We start from the raw sequence: 27630 nt of genomic DNA on the forward strand, positions 1-27630 counted from the left end.
ACTGAGTACAATCTCCTTCCCCACCCTCCCCGAAGTATCCAAGCATTGCTCATGCAAAAATGCATTGTAGCAATAGAATGAGAACATGTGGCCACTTGCTCCTCCAGTTCTTCAAGAATCAACAGGGAACGTACAAGCCAAGCTGTCTTGGCTTGCAACTGTGTATTAATACATTGCAACCAATGTATTAGAGTGTTGAACTCTAATTTGTTTTGAAGTGAAGGGTTCAGTTTCTTGTAGGTCTCAGATTCTTGCGCATTCTGCTCAAGTGTTACAGGACTGTCAACCAGGGAAGCATATCATATGGTGACAATTCATTTCATTCTATCTTCTAATGACCACCACAGAGACTGTGGGAGGTTTTATTTCCAGCTGATAGCCAATGTAGCAGCTCATTTTGTTTTCCCCGCAGTGATTTTATGGCTGGTGCTGAAGTTTTAGGTAGGTGATTATTTGCACCCTTTGATTTGTAACACAAGTTCCTATCCATCTCCCAGCATCCCCAGTCAAGAATAGATCAAATTGGCTGTGCATCCTGAAGGACCTGATCCCTGTGTTGCAGGCCTTTTCCACCTGGCCTGGGAGGGCAGGGCCCGGACTGACTCCAGCTACAAAGGCTGAGGCTGCTAACTTATGTGTTTTAAGATCTAGCGGTTTTGTTGTTTTTCAAATTAAGAGATGTAAGATGTGCCTGGAGAAAGAGGAGCTGGGGAGAGCAGGGGTGACACCAATTTCAGTGGTTCTGGGCAAGGGGAGGGGTGGTGGGGGAGGGGTGGGCAGGCCAGAAAGGGGCACATGGCACAGGAAGTTGGTGACTGCCTTGTGTGCCAACCACTCCTCCAACCCTAGGAATTGCAATTGTCATATCAGCCAGCCCTCAGGTCTGTGGCTGCTGTTGTTGAATGTCAGGTCAGGTTTGAGGAAGACCTTCCACATCTGTTGTTGTTGTTGTTGTTGTTATTCCCCTCTCATTTGACTGGATTGTCCCAGCCATTCTGGATGAGGAGGCCAGTGTGGTCTGTATCACTGAGACCCGGGTAGTGAACAGGGTGGTGTTGGTCTTACCCAGCTGTGCCCATGTATGTACTTGGGGAAACATCAGGGTAGATTTGAGGGTTGGGGAAAGGAAGTTGCTGTAGTCTATAGAGATTCTCTGTCTGTCTGTCTGTCTGTCTCCAAGCTCTCTGTCCAACTGAGTGTGTGTTCCTGGCAGTGGGCAATCAGGACAGATTGGGGATTCTGTTGGTTCACCTTGCTGCCCAGCAGTCTCCCTGCCTGAGCCGACAGAGCTTGGGGGGTGGGATTCTCCAGCACTCCTGTCAGAGCCCTGGCCAACCTGTGAAATATCAGAATGGCTGGGACCATTGACATGATCACTCCTGAGTATCCTCTCCCACTTCATGGAGCCCACTTGGCTCCCTGGTATCCTCGAGCTGGGAGGCAACTTGAAGATGAATGGAAGAAACTCTGGTTGAATGCGATTGAACACTAGTGAGGGCATATCATTGAGCCTACTTAGTGGCAGTGAAGGTAGCAATGAAGGCAAGGCAGAGGGTTCAGACTGCTCCCCAGGGTTTACTCTCAAAACCTCATGAGTGAATATAGTTGCAAGGCAAGTGGAGATTTAGGCTCAGAGTTTTGTTTCTCCTAGATAGGCTACCATCCCAGGTTGACAAGCCCCATCTGCCCCATAGTAATAATAACATTTCCCAGGGAAAACTAGCTGTGTATACCATGTTGTTGCTTTCTGAGCTCATTTTACTATGGAAGACAGAAAATTGCTATGGAGGTCAGAAAATTGCAGCTGAAATCTATTATTATTATTATTATTATTATTATTATTATTATTATTTGAATTTATATACCGCCCTATACCCAGAGATGGTTCACAGAATAAAATCAAAATTAAAAACCACAAAATACATACGGTAATCAAAAGAAAAGCAGTAACCCAATAATGCCCTCCCCCCCAAAAAAAACCCCCACATTTTAAAAGGGCATAGGATGTCAATCAAATCAACCAAAGGGCTGATTTAAAAATGAATGTTTTTGCCTGGTGCCTAAAGGTGTATAATGAAGGCACCAGGTAAACTTCCCTGGGAGAGAATTCCACAGATGGGGAGCCACTGCAGAGAAGGCCCTGTTCTCGTGTTGCCACCCTCCAGACCTCTTGAGGCGGAAGCACACAAAGGAGGGCCTCAGGGTCTGGGTAGTTTCATATGGAAAGAGGCGGTCCTTGAGGTATTGCAGTTCTGAGACATTTAAGACTTTATAGGTCAAAACCAGCACTTTGAATTGGGCCCAGAAACTATTTGGTAGCCATTGCAGTCAGACCGGGATCAGTGTAATATGCTCAAACTGTCTTGCTCCGGTAAGCAACCCAGCCGCTGAATTCTACACTAGCTGAAATCTCCAAACTGTCTTCAGAGGCAGGGGCAGCCCTACATAGAACGCATTGCTGTAATCTAACCTCGAGGTTACCAGAGCACAGACAACAGTAATTTGGCTATCCCTGTCCAAATAGTGGCATAGCTGAGCCACCAACCAAAGCTGATGGGAGGCACGCCAGGCCACAGAGGCCACCTGAGCCTCAAGTGACAGCAAAGGATCCAGGAGTACCCCCAAGCTATAAACCTGCTCCAACAGAGGAAGTGTAACCCCATCAAGAACTGGTGATCTCCCACCCATCCAGTCTAGGGAACCACCCACTAACAGTGCTTTGGTCTTATCTGGATTGAGCTTCAGTTTGTTGGCTCTCATCCAGTCCATTGCCAAGGCAAGACATTGGTCCAGCATTTCCACTGCCTCAGCTGCACATGTAGATGAGAAATACAGCTGAGTGTCATCAGCATACTGTTGACAATGTACTGCAAACTTCCGGATAACCCCAGTTTCAGGTAGGTGTTAAACAACATAGCAGATAGGATTGAGACCTGCAGAACCCCACATTGAAGGGGCAAAGTGGTGCCAACCTCCCCTAGTTTAGATAGTCGCTCCAGTCCATGGTCAATGTACTGAATGGTATTGAAAGACACTGAGAGGTCAATAAGAATTAACAGGGACATGTTTCTCTTGTCTTTCTTGACACAGGTCGACCAAAGCAGTTTCTGTACCAAAACCAGGCCTAAACCCTGACTGAAATGGATCCAGAAAATCAGTTTCTTCCAAAAGCACCTGGATCTAACAACTAGACTGTAATTGTATATCCACCTGCTTTATTAGAACTTGTCTGTGGGTGCTTAGAACAGTGTGTGTGTGTGTGTGTGTGTGTGTGTGTGTGTGTGTGTAAGTGTAAGCATAGAGCTGTGAAATTAACTTTAGACATGTTTATAAATGATACAATCTTGAGTTTAAGTGCAGCTTGCAGGATCCTTGAAGTGAGTTCCAAAACTGGTCATTTAAAGTATTCAGGATCTGACCATTTTTCTTTTCAAATCCTGATTTTGATGTCGATATTCATCTTTTCTACACAGGGCAAGGGCAAGACTGATAAACCAATAACTAATACTGCAGTTCTATACATGTGTGGAGAAACTGAATTTAGGGAAGTTTCCTCCTCCCTCTCTCTCTCTCTCTCCTCTCTCTCTCTCTCTCTCTCTCTCTCTCATAGCACTAGAAATCAAGGACATTCAATTACACTGAATGTTGGAAGATTCCAGACTGACAAAAGAAATATCTTCTTCCCATAGTATGTAACGAAACCATGGAATCTGTTCTCACAAGATGTAGTGATGGCAACCAACTTTAAAAGATAATTGGACAAATTCACAGAAAGACAAGAAAGCTATCAATGGCTTCTTGCTATGATGACCATATCCTGCCTTCATTGTGGCTTGCAGCATTCCTCCAAATGTCAGTTGGGTTATTTTTACTACAAGTCCCTTGATCCCTGGCGGGAAAACAATACTCTGAACATCATTTGCAACTACGCAGAAGCCTTTACAGGTCTTCTCCTGTGTCTAAGTGAACCCTCTATTTGCTTGTTCATCTCCCCACCTTCCCCATAGGAAGGCTTTTTTCCTCTTTGGGGACCAGCTCAGAAATCAAACACTTTTGTTGAATGCTCACAACACCCCCTCAAAGCTTAACAGATTTGAGAGATGAGCCAGAATGAACTTGCAGCTTGTGATTCAAATGTCTTCTCCATGGGCCTTTGTGGCAGTGTCCAGAATTTTGAAACCTTAAAAGCAAGGCATTCAAACTCTAAGAGCAGAGAACCTAAGATTGTGTGAAGCTGTGGACTGCAGGATCACTTGTGAGATTAACTGTTTGCAGTGGAGGGGGGACGCAAAAGAATTCAGCTCTGGGAGTTTTGTTTTTTCAGAGCAGGAGCAATGACAGTGTGTTTACATCTGGGGCACCCACTGTATCCATTTAAGAATAACCCTATGAAGTAGACACAATAGCTAGCTCAAGGTCACACAGGGAACTCAGTGAGTGACAGAAATGTGTGCTCAGGTGTGTCCAGCTATCCTTTGCTTGCTTACTGTGTTCTGGCTATAAACTGATCCCTATAAATTGGGTGTGTGGGTGTGGGTGTATTAGATCAACACAGCTATCTGCATTTTTAGACTTTCCTCGGAGACATGGCTACAAAGGCTGCCACAAGAAATTCCTGCACTCCAAAATGTACCACCATACCACAGGATTTTGGAGGGGATTGGTGGGCTGATGGCGGCTACAAAGCTTAATAGTGTGTGTGAAATTGAGATGTGTGTGGAATAGACTGCCATTCCTTTGGACACAACTGTTTTGTACATTTCACACTTGGCACTTAAATACTTGAGGACCTTGGACAGCGTACATAAAAAATGGAAGTTAAAAGAAGCCAGGAAGCCACTGCAACATGACATCCAAGCTCCTTGCTTGTTCAGCTTTAAACATGCAAATATGAAATGTTTTCATTGACTACCATGCATTAGATAACAGAATAAAGGAGTGGCTAAACAAAAAAAAACACCCTTTGCCATCAACCTACTATCTGGGAATAAAATGTTTTTAATTAGTACCATTTAAATTATTTATGAACGAGTTTGTTCATAAAAATTGTACTGATTTTATGACTAGAGAGTGGGATACAGATTTAGCCTTTAATTTCTTCCTCCCTCTTTTTAAAGAGTGCCCCAGGATCCATCTTTCTTGTCGCAAACAAGCAGATCAGATAAGAAATCCCATAATCAAAGCACAGCAATGAACTATGCAGGGTATAAAGGCTTCCACAACACAAGAAAATAAATTGTTGTTTAATTATCTAGCTAAAAGGAAAGCAAGCTGCACCACTGTTATTAACATTTACATTAATACAACTGGCATTTTTAATTTGTGCTACTTCATTATTATTTCTGTTTCTACTCTAAGGACCTGTGATTAGACACTAACTATATTAAGAAGCCCAAATCAAACCCCTCACATAAATACTCTGGAGAAAGGCAACATATATATTCTGAGTCATTATAGCAAGGCTTCTCAGGATACAAGGTTTTCTCTCTGTGTGTTGAACAAATTAGGAAGAATCGCAATTTCCCCTGACAGTTGTCCTAAGAAACAGAAGGGATTGTGATGGGTGATGGACTGAGCTTGTAGATATCTTACCAATATCTCAACATAAAAGCATAGGTGGAAGAGGACTCCTGACCTAGTTAAATGATGGAACTCAGTTCTAGAAGAGTGGACCAGACTCAAGCTCCATTTTGAACAATAGAATCATAGAATTTTGTTCCGTTAGAAGTTATTTAGAAGACTCAAGGAATGGGTGAGATGAGCTTCATCATCAGGGCCTCAGAACTAGTTTATGGTGTCATGTCTAACATGATAATGTCATTGCACAATGTGTCAGGACTGCTAGCATTCTTGAAAAGAGTGTTTCTGGGAGCTAAGCTGGCAGATCAAGGATCCATTGAGTCACAAGCAATCAGATTTAGGCAGCCTCAGGGTTGATCCACCCCTTTCTTAAGTGACTGGTCACTACCTTTAATAATAATAATAATTTTGTTATTTCTACCCTGGGTTTTCCCAGCCACTCTGGGGAAATAAAACATATATAAACATATAAAACATAACAAAACATCAAATATTAAAAACATAATGATATAAAACATATACATATAAAACATAATGAAACATCAAACATTAAAGACATAAGAACCCACACAAAAACACACTGTTTTGATTTATCTCGCTTGCCGGACGAACTCAGAGGCTGTTGAAAACAATGAAGGATTAACGTCAGAATGACTTATGGGAACTATCTGAGATAAATACGAAAAGCAGCAGAAATATGAGATGATTAGAACCCCCCTGACCTTGGAGCAAGGGAAGTCTGCCTAAAAATTTATAATTTGGCATAACATGTGGACTGTTTGATTATTGGATAATTTGTATAATTTGAATGTTTAATATGGTTTGATTGGATTGTTAAAATGTAAAATTTAATAAATATCATTTATTTAAAAAGGAAATATCAAACATTAAAAACATAATGATATAAAACATAATGAAAAATCAAACATTAAAAACCTCCTGATATAGGGCTGCCTTCAGACATCTTCTAAAAGTCAGACAGTTGTTCATTTCCTTGACATCTGATGGAAGAGTGTTCCACAGGGAGGGCATCACTACTGAAAAGGCCCTCTGCCTGGTTCCCTGTAACCTTACTTCTCGCAGTGAGGGAACCACCAAAAGACCCTTGGAGGAGGACCTCAGTGTCCGGCTCTTATATAAATGTTTGCTTGTTGCCCACAGACGTTGTCTGCATAATGAAGCATATCCCTCATGAAGCTTGCAGGCTCAGGATATTACCTCACTCCTTACCCTAATGTACTTCTTATCAGCAACCAAAGACCTTAGTCAGGATGGCCCATCCCATTTCACTGCCTGAGGTGGGAAGGTGCCACACAAACAAACCTGCTGCCCTACCACTATCCCCTCCTGAAGCCTTGCTTATGGAGTCACATGACTGTGGCTTCTGGGTTCCAGCATGATCTCACGAGAGCGCTATGGAATCTTGCTAGAACCCAGATGTCATAGTCACTTCTCCTTGATTATCTGGCAGCAGCAGTGATGGGGGCAGGTCTCCCCCTGCCATGGGAGAAGTAAGGAGAAGGGGCAGCTGTGGTGACAACTTGTTGGAAGCTGCAACTTCTCCTTGCTTCTCTGGTAGAAGGGGGGGATGTGGCTCCCACAGAAGTACCACACCTGTGGGATTCCACCACCCAAAATACTTGCCTCAGTCTACCTCATGGATGGGCTAGCCCTGACCTAGGTCTTTGAGGGAGTCACTGGACCCCTCTAAGGTGTGAGGTAGGTTTTTTTTTTGGGGGGGGGGACATTTGGAGCACAGGTGAATATTCTTTTTCTTGAGTGAACCCATGCAAGATCTGCCACACAAGAGAGATCCAAAGTTTCCAGGACCACATGGCAATGTGGACACAGAAATGTTCATCATCCTAAAATGACGGATAAATGATAGGTTGAAGCATACGACCATAAGACTCGCACCTTTGAGTGGAGATGGAAGAAAAGTGTAGGTAGGAACAGGCCATCTAAATCGTACAAAAGGGATGAGGCAGAAAGCGCCACACAGAGAAGAAACTAATCAAACTTTGTCCTGTCTACTGCATAATGAGCAGATCATTTCTGAAACTGAAAGGTTTCCTGGCTAAGCCCTGGCTAAGAACTTGTGTGGAGGACTACACTCAAATGTGATGACTTGCTGACAAGTTGGAAAGGAGAACTATGATGATAAAACCATGTTAAATCATGTGTGGAATGTAAAGAGAAAATGAGTAAAGAGGTACTAGGAAAAAATAACTCTCTTTGCATACAGATGCCATACAGATGCATGACAGAAGAAGGGGAAATCTGCAGCTCTTGGCAATATTTCACAGAAATGCCTCTTCATTGCTTCCTAGTAATTGCAATATTCACCTTTTGTACCTGGAAGCAGGCAGCATTAGATGTGCTGTTTGCATTATTCTCTAGAGAATAAGCTCTCTGGACAATTTCCTATCCTCCAAGTGCACATTTTGCTAGAAGGCTAATCAAGCAGCAGCAATGCCCAGTCTGGGGTCAGTTTCAACCTTACATTTTAGTCCTTGCAGTAACTACATTAAGAGAAGAGCTGTGGCTCAGGGGCAGAGCATCTGCTTAGCACGCGTAAGGCCTCAAGTTCGCTTCCACAGCATCTCCAGTTAAAAGGGTCAGGTTGGAGCTGATGGGAAGAAGCCCTGAGTGAGGCCTTGAAGTTGAACACCTGTTAAGGCAAAAGAGACTGGATGGACCAGGTGAAGAAGACATCTTTCCTAGGCTAAGCTGACCAAGATGGCAAGGGGGGTCTTTGTGAGCCTGACATGCAGATCTTCTGGAGCCTCTAGGCTGTCCATTGCAATGAAGGTTTGTTCATTTGCCTACTTTTCACTCAGTTCTCAGTGGAGCTTTTAAGTGGCAGGCACTGAAATGGAGCACTGAAATCTGCCCAAAGCATGAAGGAGCCATTTAAAAGCATTTGAAGAATGTATAGCATTGGACACATTTTACAGTGGATGCTCCGGTTGCGAACATGATCCGTGCAGGATGCACCTTCACAACCTGCAGCATTCGCAACCCGTGTCTGCACATCTGCGCACATGCGGGTTGCAATTCGGTGTTTCTGAGCATGCGCAAAGCGCGATTTAGCGCTTCTGCACATCCGCAAAGTGCAGGTTGGCGCTTCTGCGCATGCGTGACTGCCGAAACCCAGAAGTAACCCATTCTGGTACTTCAGGGTTTCGGCAGTCCGCAACCTGAAAAAACGCAACCTGAAGCAGACGCAACATGAGGTAAGACTGCACTGGGCCACAGCTACATCTTCCAAGCAGGGGCATAGGAAGGGGGCGGTGGGAGCGCACTGCCCCTGGTGGCCTCACTGAGGGGGGTGACATTCGCCACGGCGTGCACCCATGACTCCCAAGCCTACCCCGAGATGTCAGGATAAGGGGGGGGAGCTGTGCTGCTTTGCCGGCGGCATTCCCCCCTTCCCCTTTCATTTTGACAGCTTGGGGGAGGCTTGGGAGTCACGGGCAGGTGGCACATTGAATGTCCGACATGGATGGCTAGCTCCGTCCCTGCATGCAGGGCGCGCATGCTGCTCTGGGCACCCGAGTGACTATCCCATGCTTGGGAGGGCATGCTCTGCACCACGCCCCCCTATGCAGCGCATGTATATGCTCCGCCGCTGCTTCCAAGAGACTTCTAGAAGAGTAGTCATGTTGGCCTCTTGAAGCAAAACTGAAAAGAGTCTTGTCACACATTAAAAACTAGTATGTTTATTAAGGAACAAGCATTTGTGTCCAGCATCCATTTCATCAGGTGCATGGAGGATTATACTAAATTTGCAGATTTATGTGTATGCAGTATGTGTGTGTTTATGTACACACGCAGGTGTAGAGGGGGAAAATGTAAAAATGGGGGTCAAATGGCAACAAAAAGCCTCCCCAAAAAGTACCATCTGTGACAGTAGTTTAGGCACACAAAGTAAGCACAGTGGCCATTCATGGCAGCAATAACTGGTGGTCGTGTACAGACTGAGAGGGAAGGGAGCTGGTGCCTTCCAGATTGTTCTCTGGTATGCTAAAGTGGGGACAAGCATTAAGAAATCAAGATCTGCACATGAAAATGCAACCACCAGACAACTTCACAGCGTGCACAAAATCAGTGCATCTTTAGCTTGCATAGCATTCTTTCATGGTGAATTGCCAATGAAATGTATTGTGTGTAATATAAAACTATCAACAGGTGACCCATTCCATTGGTTTTCATCTGGTGTGTTGTGACCCCACTACCGGATCTAAGTTGGAAGATTGCAACAGCAGCACTTCCACCAAGATATATTGTAAAACATTAAGAAATGGTTCCTAAAACGCCTGTTTGGACCATCGCTGGAAAGGCTGGAGGCTGCTAGCCACTGTAAAGACAAAAACGTATCTGTGTCTTTGCAATGTAGGATCTTTTTTTGATGTAGAACATTCATCAATGGATTGGTGCATAGCTTTCAGAAGCACCCACAGTGGTCCCCAGACGTCTTGCCTTCTATGGTAATATGCCACCCCCACCAGAAAATATCTCAATGGTGATGAATTTGAATCATGAAGGGCATTAGGAAGGTCACAAAACGGACTCCTGGGAGACCACAGAAGGGATCTGTAGTCACACTTTCCTTGTATTCTGCTGATAGCCAGGGCAGTTCAATTCCCCTCTCGTTGAAAAGCAGAAAATCACATGCAATTTTTTTTCTTCCAACAATTGATACCTCTTGAAATATCTATGCAGAGAAACTCTGCACCAGCAATTTCACCAGAACTGATGGGACTGTAGTACATATTTGCTGGGTTCATGTTCTGATTTAAAAGAGAAGGTTCTTCTTCCACCCCCACCCACAAGTAGGGGGGGAAAGTGCAGTAGATAAATGCATCTGTAATATATATATCCACTATAAATCGCTGTGTCTCCCCCCACCATTTTGCTATCTTTGTAGCTCATCTGCCACCTTGTGGCTACTCAAGAAACTTGGAGGGAGGACCAAAATACAGGACAGAATACCTGTGATAATAGCACCAACCTAAGAAAAGAAGCTGTATTATATATTTTATTATTACAGCCCTGTACTGCTTCTAATAAGAAACATCACTTCCATCTGGTTAGTGAAGGCTTACCACACCCAGTATCCAACAATGAACCCATTTAATATATTTGTAAGTACCAAGGCTGTATGTGTGTTTTAAGTGACATGATGTACATATTCATTCCTCCCAAGTTCTTCTGTTTGGACACTACATATAATTGGCCTCCTGTGATAACCTTTTATTTCTATACAGCTGCCAGGGGGTTTTCACAGAAAAACATACACCACAGAAATACCTTTCTATCTCAAAACACCGAAAAAACATATTTTGCTTGAGAAAGCAAATGTGTTCCTTCTGCAGTAATCGATAAAATGACTTCACTTTGCCATAAATTATCTTGCTTGCTGCCTTTTCTTCTATGGTTCTTAAACAAACCACTTCCTTGCATATATAAGCAGTGCTGCTGTTATCGTTCATGACGGCAACTCCTTGCATAAGTCTTAAGTCACAAACATATTCTTTTGCACAGTTTCAAAAAATCGCTAACATTTAAATGGATATGGGTCAGGGTGGTGATGGTTTCTGCTGGTTTCTGGCTGTTTCTATTAGCCTACTTTTTGGAAAGCAGTTACTTGGGAAGATTCCAATATGGCTTCTTATGATCTATCAAGCTGAATACATCAGCCATGCACTACAGCCTACTAGGGGCATGGCCATCAGCCTGCATTAACTGTTGCCAGCAGGTCAGAAAAACAACCAGGTGGGGGTTTTTTGAGCCCCAATACGTTCCTGATGAAGGGACGCGGGTGGGTTAAACCACAGAGCCTAGGGCTTGCCGATCAGAAGGCCGGCAGTTCAAATCCCCGCGATGGGGTGAGCTCCCGTTGTTCGGTCCCTGCTCCTGCCAACCTAGCAGTTCAAAAGCACATCAAAGTGCAAGTAGATAAATAGGTACCACTCCGGCGGGAAGGTAAACGGCTGCTCTGGTTCACCAGAAGCAGCTTAGTCATGCTGGCTACATGACCCAGAAACTGTACGTCGGCTCCCTCGGCCAGTAAAGCGAGATGAGTGCCGCAACCCCAGAGTCGGTCACGACTGGACCTAATGGTCAGGGGTCCCTTTACCTTTTTACATTCCTGATGCAGAATATAAGGAAAGAACCTTCCCACACTATGCAGTGGCTTCCAAACTCTGTACTGCAAGTCTGCACAACTTCTGACCCACCAAGTCAAATGCAAGTCTTGAAGCCCAAGTATGATGTCTTCCCTCTAAGAGCTCAATAAAGTTATTGATTTCTTGCTTGGCCAGTACTGCAGATGACAGCAGCAGCAGCAACCAGTGGCAGCAAAACTGGATGTGTGATATGTTTTTTACCACAAACCATGGTCCAAATTTGTTGCATATTAGGAACACCTGACTGGACCATTCTTTCTATGTCTGGATCAGGGCATATTGTTCACAGCACATCAGAAAGTCAGTCACTCAAGTTGCTGATTCCCCCTTTCCTTTGTGTCACAAGTCTATATAGAAGCAGCCAGAATGTTGCCATGTGTAATGTAAATTTAGAAGACAGTGTGAGGGAAATGAAGAATCGATAATGGCACTAGCCATTGTGCACACCCAAAGGCTTTGGAAAAAGTTGTGGGTCTATTAGTAGCATGAACAGGGAACTGGGCACATTGTCCAATCAATCTGCGCATCGCCAAGTGGTGATGGAGAATGTAAATATTTCACAGGCTGATCAACAAATGTGGGTAGCGTCCCAGAAAAAATGTGCAGAGAGTGGGAAAAGTATGAAATTGTCTGTTTAATGCTGTCAAGTTGTACAGCAACTTGCTGTCAAGTTGTACAGCCCTCACTTGTGGGGTGCCTCAGGGTTCCGTCCTCTCCCCCATGCTTTTTAACATCTATATGAAGCCACTGGGGGAGATCATCAGGGGGTTTGGACTGGGTGTCCATCAATATGCAGATGATACCCAGCTCTACCTCTCTTTCAAATCAGAACCAGTGAAGGCGGTGAAGGTCCTGTGTGAGTGCCTGGAGGTGGTTGGAGGATGGATGGCGGCTAATGGATTGAAGTTGAATCCTGACAAGACAGAACTACTGTTTGGGGAGGACAGGGGGCGGGCTAGTGTGGAGGACTCCCTGGTCCTGAATAGAGTAACTGTGCCCCTGAAGGACCAGGTGCGTAGCCTGGGAGTCATTTTGGACTCACAGCTGTCCATGGAGGCGCAGGTCAATTCTGTATACAGGGCAGCTGTCTACCAACTCCACCTGGTACGCAGGCTGAGACCCTACCTGCCCACGGACTGTCTAGCCAGAGTGGTGCATGCTCTAGTTATCTCCCGCTTGGACTACTGCAATGCGCTCTACGTGGGGCTACCTTTGAAGGTGACTCAGAAACTACAACTAATCCAGAATGCGGCAGCTAGACTGGTGACTGGGGGCGGCCGCTGAGACCACATAACACAGGTATTGAAAGACATACATTGGCTCCCAGTACGTTTCCAAGCACAATTCAAAGTGCTGGTGTTGACCTTTAAAGCCCTAAATGGCCTCAGCCCAGTATACCTGAAGGAGCGTCTCCACCCTCATCATTCTGCCTGGACGCTGAGGTCCAGCGCCGAGGGCCTTCTGGCAGTTCCCTCATTGCAAGAAGCAAAGCTACAGGGAACCAGGCAGAGGGCCTTCTCGGTAGTGGCGCCCGCCCTGTGGAACGCCCTCCCATCAGATGTCAAAACGATAAACAACTACCTGACATTCAGAAGACATCTTAAGGCAGCCCTGTTCAGGGAAGTTTTTAATGTATGATATTTTAGTGTTTTTTGGTTTCTATGGAAGCCGCCCAGAGTGGCTGGGGAGACCCAGCCAGATGGGCCGGGTACAAATAATAAATTATTATTATTATTATTATTATTATTATTATTATTATTATTATTATTATCACATGTTCCACAAAATCATTTAGAGACTGCACACCGACCAGACAGTACATATACAAAATCCACAGTTAATGCTATTCACTGATGCAAATCCTCCATCATGTCTGGTCAACATGTACAGTGGCTAGCCGTTATACCCATTCTCCATTTAACACATCCTTTTTATCTGCAGTGATATTTTAAAACCAAGCAGTTCTCCAGAGTCTAAAGCTATGTTTCAGAACATGCTATAGCAAAGGGCCAAGAAAAAATACGCTGATTTCCCCTTTCTTTTGTGTCACAAGTCTATACAGAAGCAGCCAGAATGTTGCCAGAATGTGTAATTTAAATTTGGGCGATAGTGTGAACGAAATGAAGAATCAACACTGCCACTAGCCATTGTGCACACCCAAATCACTGTGTATTTTTTCTTGGATTCTTTGCTATAGCAAAGAGAGCCAGTGTGGTGTAGTGGTTAAGAGCAGTGGACTGGTAATCTGGGGAACTGGGTTCGCGTCTCTGCTCCTCCACATGCAGCTGCTGGGTGACCTTGGGCCAGTCACACTTCTTTGAAGTCTCTCAGCCCCACTCACCTCACAGAGTGTTTGTTGTGGGGGAGGAAGGGAAAGGAGATTGTTAGCCGCTTTGAGACTCCTGAAGGGAAGTGAAAGGCGGGATATCAAATACAAACTCTTCCTCTTCTTCTTCTTCTTCTGTGGGGTAGGTGTCCAGTCAGCAGAATGAGCAGGAGTGGAATGGGCAAACAAATAGGGATGATGCTTATCACATTTTGAAGTGAAACAATGCACATTATCTTCTAAAGAGCGCCACACACACACACACACACACACAAACACACAAACTCCAAAGTCAAAAAGTTACTTAACTGAACTGCTGCCGAAGGAACTCCTGGTTCATGTGTTGTTACTGTAACATGCACAGCGCACCATGAGCTGGATGCCAATATGTGCCCATGCCTTGCTTGTTCCATCTAAGGGGCAGACACAGAGTCATGCCCATTTGCCATGAGGCAAGCAAGCAACCCCAAAACAATAGGTTATGGTAGAAAAAATGAAGGAAGAAGGAAAATCACTTTAGAAAGGTAGCAAAAGGCATCAAAAATAAATTTACTAAAATAAAATAATAATAATAAATTTTATTTATACCCTGCCCATCTGGCTGGGCTTCCCCAGCCACTCTGGGCAACTTTCAACAAAACATTAAAATACAGTAATGCATCAAACATTAAAAGCTTCTCTAAACAGGGAACCTAACCAATTTTCATTATGCTCTCATTATCCATTTGCATATTAGAATTTCTAATGGGGTTTAGCCATTGCAACAGCCAAAAATGAGCACATTTCACATTACATGTGTTATGAGACAAGCAAGTAAATGTTCTGTTTTCACTTGCAGAGACGAGCAGCTCACAACAGTCAAAATCTCAGTTAATTAATTGTTCTGTCACTTTCATAAACAGGAAGGCTAAACAAATAACGGAGGAGATTCTCAGCAACTTGACCCTTATCATTTACAATTAAGATCAATACAGTGTTTCTGTATAGGTGATCATATGAGGTTGTTTGCAAGGTACATTGAAGTAACCAACCAAATAAAAAAGGAAAATCAATTGTTCAGAAAATTATCTTTAAGACATCTTCTGGATCAATGCAATAAAAATAAGAAAATGAAAAGTTCAGACTTTGCAATTCCAATTAAAATTTGACTTAAATCAACGTATTTTAACCTGCCAATGCTGAAGTCGTTAATCACAGAAGTTAATCAATTTCTGTCTTCCTAACCCAAAAAATCTACTCAGATATACTGATTGGGGATATTGTAGTAATATAGATAGAATCACAGGTTCACAGAGGTCAATAGATATCATATTCAACCACCTGAAGCAAAGCTAGGCCGTTCATGCCACAAACCTCCCCATCACACACATTCACACACCATATTTACAGTATGTTTACTATATACTCAGACTAGAACCACCAAGCCAGACCCGTGTATCCTGTACTTGACAATCCTCCTGTTTTGCAGTCCCAAGCAACATAATCAAGCGGTTTATTGGGCCTTTTGTGAAATAAATAAATAAATAAATAAATAAATAAATAAAAACTTGTGCCACTGGGAGCCTCAAACCTGGCATTGCTTGGGAATTCCATGAAACAAAAAAAAATCTGAGCAGTTTTGAAAGATTTAGTCCACCATCTTGATTCAAAATGGCTTCCAATTGTATCTAAACATAGATGAAAACCTGCTCCTTGATCTTGGGAGCCATCATGCAAAAAGAATATACCTTAAAAGGGGTCCACAGACAAACAACATTCTGAAAGACAGAGCAGATTTACTTATCTCCCCTTTACCAGGCTAAATATACCCGGCTCCTTCAATCATTCCTCATAAGGCTTGGTTTCCAGACCGTTGATTATTTTGGCTGCCCTCCTCTGGTCACGTTTCAAGTGTGTGCTAGCACTCGTTCATATTCAAGCCTTGCTATTATTAAGTGCATTTTTAACCTGCCATTCTAGGAAATAATCCAAGGCCCTATGCACAACTCCACCTTCCTCACAACTTTGTGAGGTAGATCATAGAATCATAGAATTGTAAAGTCGGAAGGGACTCTGAGGACCCTCTAGTTCAACCCACTAAGAACCCATACAGGAATCAAACTTGCAACCTTGGCGTTATCAACACCACACAGTAGGCCAGGGGTAGGCAACCTAAGGCCCGGGGGCCGGATGCGGCCCCACCTTCTCAATCCGGCCCACAGACGGTCCGGGAATCAGTGTGTTTTTATATGAGTGGAATGTGTCCTTTTATTTAAAATGCATCTATGGGTTATTTGTGGGGCCTGCCTGGTATATTTTACATGAGTAGAATGTGTGCTGTTATTTCAAATGCATCTCTGGGTTATTTGTGAGGCATAGGAATTCGTTCATATTTTTTTCCAAAATATAGTCCAGCCCACCACATGGTCTGAAGGATAGTGGACCGGCCCACAGCTGGAAAAGGTTGCTGACCCCTGCTCTGGGCAACTCAGTTGGAGGTGGTGACTTGCCCAAGGCTGAGAGGACATTTGAACCCTGCTCCACCCTCCCCCACCCTGGTCTGAATCCAACATTACAACACCCAACTGCTATCCTTCCTCTTCCTTCCCTCCCCCTTTCTCCATTGTCTTCCCCACGGTCAAAACGTAGATTTCAACCTGTCTTTTGTCTTCTGCTTATAAATCTTTAGTAAAGCACCCAAGCACGTTGATGGAGCTCTGTAAATAATGCAATGACCACAATAGTTCAGCGACTCCACGTATCCATGAGCAGAACAGAAGAAGCCAGAGGAACCTTTCCATCCACACCCCTTTGTACATTCCTCAGACACAAACAAGGGGTAGACGAAAGCACAGGAGGATCAGAGGGACACAGTGTCTTCTACAGGTCGATAAGCTGCTCTCGTTGTCCATAGGCTCTCATCGTTTCCTGAATGCAAGTCCTGGTGGTGGTACGATAGGGCTCCATTGCACTGTGCACCCGTTCAGTAGGTGGAAAGATTTGTTTTGTCTGATGAGAACATACTTATCTCTAATTATAGCAGCAGAATCCTGAACAAGGCACACAAAGGTAAGTGATAGCACGGTGTTTTCTGAGCTATCCCTGAGTCTGTGCTATCTTTTACAAAACTAGCCAAATACAAGTGGGGAGGGTGGGGAGGGGGTAGAGCAGGGGACACGGAACAGGATGATATGTTGCAGCTTGTATTGTGTTTCATCCAGCGGCAGAATGTCCCAGTTTGCAAACAATGAGCGTCATTAATGATTTGTCATGGCGAAGATGCATCTTCATATTCAGGGCAATGGTCTGTGATCCATTACTGGTGTTGGGGGTGTAAAGAAACGATTAGTGCCATTCTTTCCATGAGAAACTGAATGGTTGATCTGACCTTTAAGACTATATTGCACATACTCGGCCGTAACAATTTCTTAATCATTAAAGAGAGAACGTGATAATGGGAAGAGAGATGAGCATAAGGCTCCTTTGTCTTTCTTCAGGAGAGGACAAGGTGGAGATATGTATTCCAGATCATCGCTCTGGCTCTCAGTGATAAAATCAGATATGTGTTTGTTTTCCCAGGTAAAACATCCACCTCCTACACCTAATTCAATTCTAATAAGCCTGCATTATTATTGGACTCCCACAGTTCTTGGGTATTGATCTCCTCAGGTTCAAAGATAGTTGCCCCAATTAAAGTCTTTAAAACCCTTTAGCTGCCTCCACTGGAGAATAAGCATGTGACTGACAGCACTCTTACCTGAAAATATACAATTAAATCAAATGCAAGCACAGGATCCCAGATTGAAGATGATCAATTTAAAGGCAGTTTGCAAAACTGTACTGAAGATACTTAGTGTGGAAGATGGCAAATCAAATAATTGACTTTAGCTTGCAAAATATTGTACACAACTTCCCATACTAGGGCAAGGCCATTAATGCTTTCTTATTCAGAAGGGAGTCTTTGATTTAGCAGTTTGAATTTGACAACAATACTCTGCTTGTTACATTGGGTGTTACACCTTATTTACACCATGTAACAATGGTAATCAGGCTTCAAAATGAATTCCTTAATGTCATATTTCTAAGGATCCACAGAGTGTAGCACCACTTAATCTACACCGTTCCTTATTTCTAATAACTTTAATTCTCGCAGTTAGTGAAGCCATCTCAGCCTATTCCATCACCTTCATAAGCCATTCTTCTTTCGTTGGGACTTCCTCTTCTTTCCACTTTTGTGGGTAGACTATTTTTGCCGCCGTCGTAGCATACATAAACAAATTAAACAATTCCTTTGGAAGCTCTGGTCCAATTATACTTAACAGAAAGGCCTCTGGAAGCTCTGGTCCAATTATACTTAACAGAAAGGCCTCAGGTTTCTTGGGAACCATCACTTTAAACATTTTTTAAACTCATTATAAATCATTTCCCAATAACCTTTCACCTTTGTGTGTCTTCCTACTATCAACAAGGCCTGCTATAAACAAATAAACAGAGAGCTTTTGTCTTCCTTTATTATTTCTCCTTGCATTATGTACTGTTTTTGTTCAGTTTACCCAGTAAAATATTAACAGTTTCTTTTCTCTCCAGACTCCAACTGCATCTAAATGACTCTGCTAACACTGCTTGCATTCAAAAACAACAAAATGGATGTAATGTTGCTGAAGACTAAGGACTCCTGAGATTAAGGGATACCTTTGAATGAGGCCGAATTGACCATAAATTACGTAGATTTCCCAAGCCACGTTTTTGGAGCTCAAGCATAATACTGAGCCTTTGCACCAACCTTATAAAGGCTTGCAAGGACAAAACCTGCCCTGTAATGGAATTTCCAAAGCCATTAACTACTCTTTTAATACAGGGGTGGGGGGGGGAAATACGATCAACAGAAAATAAAGGAGCACTTTTTAATTAACAAGGGCAATTACTTCTAATTGCAAAGCTCATACATTTTTCAAAAGGGGAGATATTTTCTCCTTAATTGCAATAGGTGCATTTGAATAGGCAATTAAAAACACATTAAAATGGGGGACTATAGATAACAAGGCTTGGATTTCTGCACCAGGCAGATTAAGGATGAATACTGTGGCAGTACCTCAGTTTCCACTTTACCAGTAACAAGGACCTCGCTTATTCTTTGTTTCTCTGTTCCAGGCAATGCAAATAGAATGGAGATTGTTCTCTGTTACAAGGGCTTGTTGCGAGTTATGGAGCAGTTCTTCCAGACCACCTGTACACTTACTCTTGAAAAAGCAGATGTCGATATAATTCAGCCTGCAAAACGTTGCTGTGTTTAGTGATTTATTTTAATGCCCACTTGTTAACAAGAGGTTAAAAAGCTGGGGATGGCATGGTGGGACTTGCAACCCTAAACCCTTGCCAGCAATGCTAGGACTTCATGGAACAATGCAGCCAGCACCACAGCCTCACTGCCAGGGTAGAAGGTGGAGGCAGGACAAACATGCCACTTCACTGCACCAGCTCCCCAGCTGGCAAAGCAAAGAGGCCTGGATCAGGCATGTTGCCATCATAGGATAACAGCAGCAGCAGCAGCAGCTCAGAATGCAAACGATAGTCCCAGCCCAGCCCAGCCCAGCCCCTGAAATCCACTGCTGGTTGCCAGAAATGGGGCTGCCAGTGATATCCACGTGCCTGCTGTATGGGTGAGTACATTGGGGCACTCCTTGCCAGCCGATTTGGTGGAGTCAGGCTGGGCTGAGTGGAGAGACATCTCTGCTCCACTCATACCCCTCCAATAGGGTAGACTGCAGTTTTGATTGCTCTGTGAATATTTCTCGAAGGAGCTGATAGATCAGGCTTCCTCAACCTTGGCTCTCCAGATTTTTTTGGCCTACAACTCCCATGATCCCTAGCTAGCAGGACCAGTGGTCAGGGATGATGGGAATTGAAGTCTTGAAACATCTGGAGGGCCAAGGTTCAGGAAGCCTGTGATAGATAGATAGACAGACAGACAGACAGACAGACACACACACACACACACACACACACACACACGTTTTTATTAGGAGTAGCAGAACTTATATTGGAAAAATACTGAAGACTAATCATAGTACCAATTCGGGGGAAATGGCTGCCTAGACACTGGCTGCCGACCAATTTTCATAAGTTTAAAATGATTTTGTGTTGGATTTTATTATTGAGATGTGTCTGTTTGTTACAAATGCTAATTTTAGTCTATTATGCAAAATTCTCTTTTTCTTTCTTTTTTGTATAACTAGTTTTATAATCATTGTATACTTCAGTTATGAGATTCCTATTTTCAGCAATATGCAAGAAACCTGAGCATCATTAAATATCTCAATAAGTCTAGTTTTACCTGGCTTTGGTGTTCATTGATTTCTTGTTGATCTGATTTATGGCCACACTGACATAACCTTATGCAGAGATTCTTGCAGAATTAATAGTTGAAGGAAAAGTGATTAGAAAGGCCGCTCGTCCTACAAACAGTAACAGATGAGGTGTGTGACTGCAGTTTCTGCCTTCCTACCAGAAATGTAAGATACTGCAAGGTGATTGTTAAGGAGTCTGTAGCCATCCTTAGCTTAAGCATTCCTAAATTCAATGATACAGCTCCACTGCTTTTATATTGAAATAAACATGGCAGGCCTGGAGCAGTCATAGCAGTTCCTACACTCATGGTGTAAACTAAGGGAAAAAATGTGCAGAATGGCATTAAACATTCAAATGAAGTATCTTCGTGTTTTGCAGGGTAGACATGCTTCAATTATTTTTTAAATAAAATAAATAAATCCAAACATTAAAAATAGGGTGGCACGGATTGGCACACTCTGACTTTATGTTTCTAACAAGCCTGCTTCAATTCTTTAGCTCCTGAGAGTGGAGAATGAGAAGCCCACACACACATTGTATTTCAACATCTGTCCATTGCAAATGCCAGCCCCCAATGTTCAGCAAAAAAAGGAGCCGATTTAATTGTGATGACCATCTTGAACTTTCCAAAATTCAAAAAGCATCTCAGAATTGGGTGGGTGTGTGGAGCAGGCATGGACATTGCTCTGGTTCTCTTCCTACCACAGAAAAGATTCACTTAAACCCTGGAAATTTACTGAAACAATGTCAGGGTGGGCGAAACAACTGATTAATTGTCCTTGTCCATTTGGTCCAGCCCTAATATACACCCAGCTTTGCAGCTTGTGTGACAGATGTATGATAGTCACCAACTCGGATGGGTTTCAAAGAGGATTAGAGAAATTCACGGAGGATAAGGCTATCAGTAGCTACTGGCCATGGCAGCTGTGTCCGACCTCTGCTGTTGCTCGGACTAACTGGCGGGGTGAGTGCTGTTATGCTCAGGTTCTCTTTGCAAGCCTCCCATTGGGTGTCAGGCTTCGGGAAATCAGATCCTTCCCATGGTGGCAGCCCACAATCAGCGAAACAATAAAAGTTCTTAGCAAGCATTTTATTCAATAATTCAGAGAGAACAACGAAGAAATGCAGCCTTCCCTAATAATGGCATTGCTCCAAGTAAAGTCCCACCCCCCCTACGTCTCCCCTATTCGACATCACTCCTGCAGCAGTTAATCTGAGCTTTCTGCCTCTGAGCTCTCTGTGCTAATACCCTCAGTGCCCACCTGGTCCTGGGAGAGGGAGGTTCAGGAATGCTTTCCAAGGACACTGCATCTGTCAGCTGTCTCTCCCCTGGTGCTTCTCCTTCCTCTTGCTGTTCCTCTTCCAATATTTCCCAGCTTCTGCCGTCTGCAGCCTCTGAACTATGCCCTTCTGCAAACCACTGTTCTAAATCTATACTTTCCTCCTGTTCTTGGGGAAGTTCAGGAGAAGGGGGGGCAGTCCTCACCATTCCTCCTCAGTCCAGGCCCTGACATTGGGAGATCTAGTTGGCCACTGTGATAACAGATCAAAGGATAATGCAGCCCTGTGGCCTGATCCAACAGGGCTCTTCTTATGTTCTGATTGATATAAAAGCAAGCCAACCGATGACCTGACACATTGCTTCCCATGCCCAGAAATGATGTCAGCCCTCATTCTTGCCAGACGGTTCATGCCTCAGACAGGCTGTCCAAGTACACAGGCAGGCTGAGCCCAGAAGCGCAGGCTCTCACCTGTACCACCAGTCCAGGGGAACATGAAAACAAATGCTACTTCTAAATTACAATTTGTGTTCCTAGTGCTCCTGAGTTGCAGCCTGCTATTTGTCTTCAAAAGAAAAGAAAAAAGTTCTGCTGACAGTAGCTTTGGTTAGGATCCATACGTTCAAAACACCATTGTTAAAAGCCTTGATTAATTTGCATTTTACTGCACAGTGTGAGATTGCCCGTGCATTTATGTACTATTGCTTAACTGGAGAATATGGGAAGATTAATCAAGCGCAATATTTTTTCATTATGCGAATACTGAGGTGACAACTGCATAAATTATGGCACATAAACATTTTTAATAAGAGATGAATGGCCATCAGATTTAATTTTTAAAAAGACAAGTGTAGACTTATCGCCCCCACAAGTAAAATATATGGGCAATAAACAAGCATGCAAACAAATGTTTTACTAGTTGCCCCTAAAATTATTCATATGTATAATCCAGTTATAATAATGAATACTCTCAGACTCCTTAGCATTACAATTATTGCTCTCTCAAGAGTGGAATGCTATACAACTTTATGGCAAGTTTGTTCTTGCTTTACGACATATATAAATCATCCTTAAGACAGCTGATGCAGTTTTAGGATAATCCTCTTTCTTTCATTGCAGAAACTGAAGATAGACATTGAGGAGTCACCCTTCGCAGCAGCCGTGATGGTTGCCTTCAGTCAAAAGATTTCCTCCCTGTTGATCCATTGCAATATGGTGGCACGGGGACAGGCCGGGTCCCACATTGTTACAATGGGGAGGAAGACCAAACTGGGCAATTTTCCTCTTCATCTCCTTTCTGCCCAGCCCAGAGTGCCAAAGGGGAGGAGACTCACCCTTGCCATACTTCACATTATCAATCTGAAAGGCAGGAAGGATAAGCTGTCCTTGGACCTGATCCAGGAACTCAAGTTGTGCAGAATGCAGCAGCTAGACTGCTGATGTGCGGAAGATGGCTGATAATATGTGAGATCTGCACTGGCTACCTGTAAGCTATCAAGCCATGTTCAAGGCTCTTGTATTAGTATGAAGAAAGTCCTGAACCACTTGGGTGCAGGGTATCTTGAGGACCACCTATCTCAATCAGTGAGACCACCTAAAGGAGTGCTGTTGGTTGTCCTCCATGTTATAGAGGCCAGGGACGCGGACTTATAAAAAATATGGGGGGGCGGGAAAGCTCATGAATAATAAATAAGCTCATGAATATGCAAATAAAGTGGCGCCGCCTCCTCGTGAGCGAATAGGGGAGAGCGTGCTGCGCCTATTAATCAGCTCCGAAGGAAATTGGGTGGAGCTTTTGCTCGGGAGGGAGGGCAGGAGGCATGCAGCCCAACCCTGTGCATTTTGGGCTGGGGGAGGGGCGGCGATGGCACTCTGCTGGAGGGGCGCCGGAGATTATTGGGGGGGCAGAGCCCCCCAAACGAATTTTTGAGGGGGCTTGGGCCCCCTCAAGCCCCATGGAGTCGGCACCTATGATAGAGGCCCAAACGGCCTCAACTAAATCTCAGGCATTTAGTGTTGCTGGTCCCATGAGGCAGAGCTCTCTCTTCCAGCAGAGATTCGGGCTATTCTGTTTACATTATTTTAAGTCCTCCCGTTCATTTTAATGATTGTTTCGTACTGTTTTGCAGGGTATGATAAGTCTTGGTGTGTCTTTATATAGTTTTATACACCACCTTGATCTTTTACATGATATGACAATTGATTATGTAAATAAGTAAGTAAGTAAGTTACTTTTATAAATAAATGACTAAACCCTAAAAAGAAGCCTTAAATGTCTGTGGACCATCCAAAATGGAACCCAATAATGGAGAACACTCTACCCCTCCAAAGGCCCCTCAAAAGCACCCTCCCCCCTACTTGTGCATCTTTAGGGAGGGATGTTATTGGATGACTGCATTACAATATCTCTACCTTGCTGTCCTTATTAATATTATTTACTGTCCTCTTAAGTGTTGTGTGACGAAACACTTTATAATGGAGAACCTCCTTTTACTTGTTCCACAATATATTTTGCTTGCCACAACTGAACGTGAAAGGAATCTATGCTCCATTTCCTTATTTTGTTTTGTTTTGTTTCATGATGTTCCTTTAGCAATTGCTTTATGCATTATTTTCCTTGCTAAGATTAATTTATCTTGTCATTGATGGCATCTAGCCATATATACTACTTCTTTTTGTATCGAAAAAAATCCAATAAATACCATGTGTGTTTTTTTAAAAAGAGCACATTTCAGCTGTGCATGCACAGAAGTGTCTTGTGTAATAGAGAGCTACCTTGGGTAATAGAGAGCTATTTGTCCATCTATCCCTGTAATGTCTACTCTGATGGACAGCTGCTCTCCTGAAATCTGAGATCCTTCTAACTGGAGGTGGTAGGGATATGCTAGCCTACCCCAGAGTTGTGTCTTTCCCCTTTGCACATGGGCTGCTTTGGATCACAGACGTTGCAGTCAGACTCAATCCCTTGGAAAGCCCTTCATTAAGGACCAGGATACAGAGATTTAGGTAGTTTTGCCAGAGGGATGCTGATGACAATATAAATGGGCTCCACATGATGAGTGAGCTGTACATGCTGGCTGTAACATTGTGATGGCCTGGGAATCTGATTCAGAGGCTGAACCGGAGGAATCCCAGCCTGCACAGAAGTCCCCGCCTCCAGGGCCGGCTGAGCCCGGGCTGGGGCTTGAACCTGAAGGGCCCTCACCTGTGCTGGGTCCTCAGGAGCAGACACCAGATGAATCCACCCTGGCTCCGGAGGTGACAGACCCATTGCCTGCAGGTGCTCCTCTCCCAGCTCTGTCAGGAGAAGGTGAGGCTGCCTCTGGGTCCAGTAACCCTCCAGCCTCTCCGGAGCTGCAGAGGCTCAGGGCAGAGAGGCGGAGGGAACTAAGTTCTCGCAGGAGGAGTGCTCGCCTTAAGGCCAGGAGAGGCGAGTCACCTGTGGGCCGGGACCGCCCTAGGCCCCAGAGGAGATAAAGGCCAGTCAGCCCAGTCCCAGGTTGTGGGACAGAGAAACCTGTTTCTGCCAGCACCCAGACCTGTTTTTCCGGAGTTCCCGACCACGCCTGGCTTCTTGCTTTGGACCCCGCTTCGCCCTTGGTGGACAGTCTCCAGACCCTCGGCCCAGGACCAGACTCTGACCACGCCTCATGGTAACCCCCCCCCCCCCGGGACCAGCACAAACACAAAGGTATGCTTGCCAAGTGGAGCTCTCTCATGTCATGATGAACCTTCACACCTCCAGTCTGTGTACCTGGCAAACTCTGAAGGTTGGGGCATGGAGAGGGAGAATGGAAATTTTAATATAATTGTAGGGTTTCATATGTTAACTGCTCTGTGCATAATGACCAAGTGTCAGGCTTCAGGGACTGTGCTTTTTGTGTAGACACCTAATCTTCTCTACCTGACCTTGTAGTGGTAGGCTGGACACTTCACAGCGAGAGTGAGTCTGTTAGTTCTCTCTCTCTTCCAGTTCTTCTTCACTTTCCTGTTCACCACCCAAGTTCATCCCAACTTCGTATGCCCCTCTGCAAACCACTGTTCCAAATCTATATTGCTCCACTGCTCCTGGGCAGCTTCAGTATCCTGGTCAGGAGCAGGGGGAGGGGGAGGCTGCCACCATTCCTTATCAGAGCAGTACTCCTCAGCCTGGTCTCTGACACCAGGAGTGGTGGGAGGCACCAGCCAGTGAACCCCCAAGGGGAACCCCAGAGGAGGAAGGCTCAGAGCCAGGGGACACTAAGGAGAGGACAGAGGGAGAGGCTTGGGAGGAAAGACTAGATGCTGAAGAGGCAAAAGAGTTTAGTGAGCAGGAAGAGCCAGTGACATGGGCAGTTGAGACTCTGAGGCTGAAGCAGTGGAGAGGGGTCAAGAGACTGCTGAAAAATCCAGGGAGTCTCCCTCTCCTGCTGTGACAATCTCCCCTCCACCCTGGTCTCCAAGAACATGCAGAAAAACGAGGAGGGTGGAACAGAGACCAGAGGTGCACAGACGCAATTTGAGACTGCTTGGGAAACATCTGGGAGAGGAGGAACCTTAGAAAGAGTGGACGGCAAGGACTTTCAGTCCTGGCAACTGCTCCGTAGGGGCAAGACCTGCTGGGAAGTGTTGCTGAGTTGTATGTTATTTCCTTAAATAAAGAGAGTTAACTTCACTGACAACAGAGCCTTGCGTCTTTCACACTGACTCCTGACAGGTGGGGAGCACTTGCCACAGCAAGGACATTTTTTAGAATTGTTTTGGAATTATTTTATTTCTTTGCTGTGGCTTGATTAAACTTTAAAAAGAAAATCTGGTAACATGCCTGGAGCTTAAGTATAATCATTGAGTTATAACATATGTATGCTGGTGCTGAAATAAGTAAAATAAATAAATGATCAGCCAAGGTGTGCTATCGTGGTCCTCAAATGTTTGGCATGGCTTAAATAAAACATAGCTTCTTAACAGTCTGCATGATTTCTCATTCCAAATCAAATCAAACTACTGTTGACATACTTATTTCTTTCTTTCTTTTTTTAAAAAAATGTTTATTCCTAACACTTTCTACGGCTGCATTTATGAACTTCTTCTTCCCTAAGGTATGTGGTTTCTTTAACACACATTTCATGGAGAAAATTTAGCCTACTCTGTACCAGATCTGGTTACAGTGCAAAGGACTTGATAGAATGCAAAGCAATTTCTCTGTGCATTGAGCATTTTGAAGTTAGTGCACTGGTTCTTCCGCTTGTTTCCTTTTTAGCCCACCCCCACATCCCAAGGACTTGGGGGTGGATGAATAAAAATTAGGGGAGGAGTGGAATCCAATTCATGTCTCATTTGAAGCTGAAACTATCAAATTTGCACCTTCTGACAGGGCTGGAGCTAAGGGGTGGCAAGGTGGGCCCCCGCCAGGAGCGCAGGCAAGCGGGGGGGGGGACGACAAAATCGGCTACAAATATGTCCATAAATAAATATATTGATTATTGCCTCATAAGAAGAGGTTTTAAATAGAGGGTGAATTGAAGGGGGTGGAGGAGAGGCGGAAAGAAGAGCTAATTTGTCCGTGGCTAGGGGGCGCAATCTGGATGGTTCTGCCAGGGGCGCAAGATCACCTAGGCTCTGCCTTCTGATACAATATATGAACTGAAACACAGCTATCCTTGGAAAGTCACACTTATCCCATTTTTGCTATGCAGCTTCCCAACCAATGTTTTTAAAAATCCATATAAGTGTGAATAAAAATGATTTTGTTGGTGATAGTAACAGACTAAAGTACATTGCATTGGGGAAAATGCTTGCCAAAATGTGTACATCACAAAAGGTGCATTGTTAAGAGAAATTCACCCTAAATTGCTGGTGAATTTTCGTACTGTTAAATAAAAGATCTGAAAATTGCTGTGAAATGTGAAGAATTGGATTTAAGACTGGAAAAATGAGAAACAGAGAG

Source organism: Podarcis vaucheri, assembly GCF_965113315.1.
Source record: "Podarcis vaucheri genome assembly, chromosome: 12".
Classification (NCBI taxonomy): domain Eukaryota; kingdom Metazoa; phylum Chordata; class Lepidosauria; order Squamata; family Lacertidae; genus Podarcis; species Podarcis vaucheri.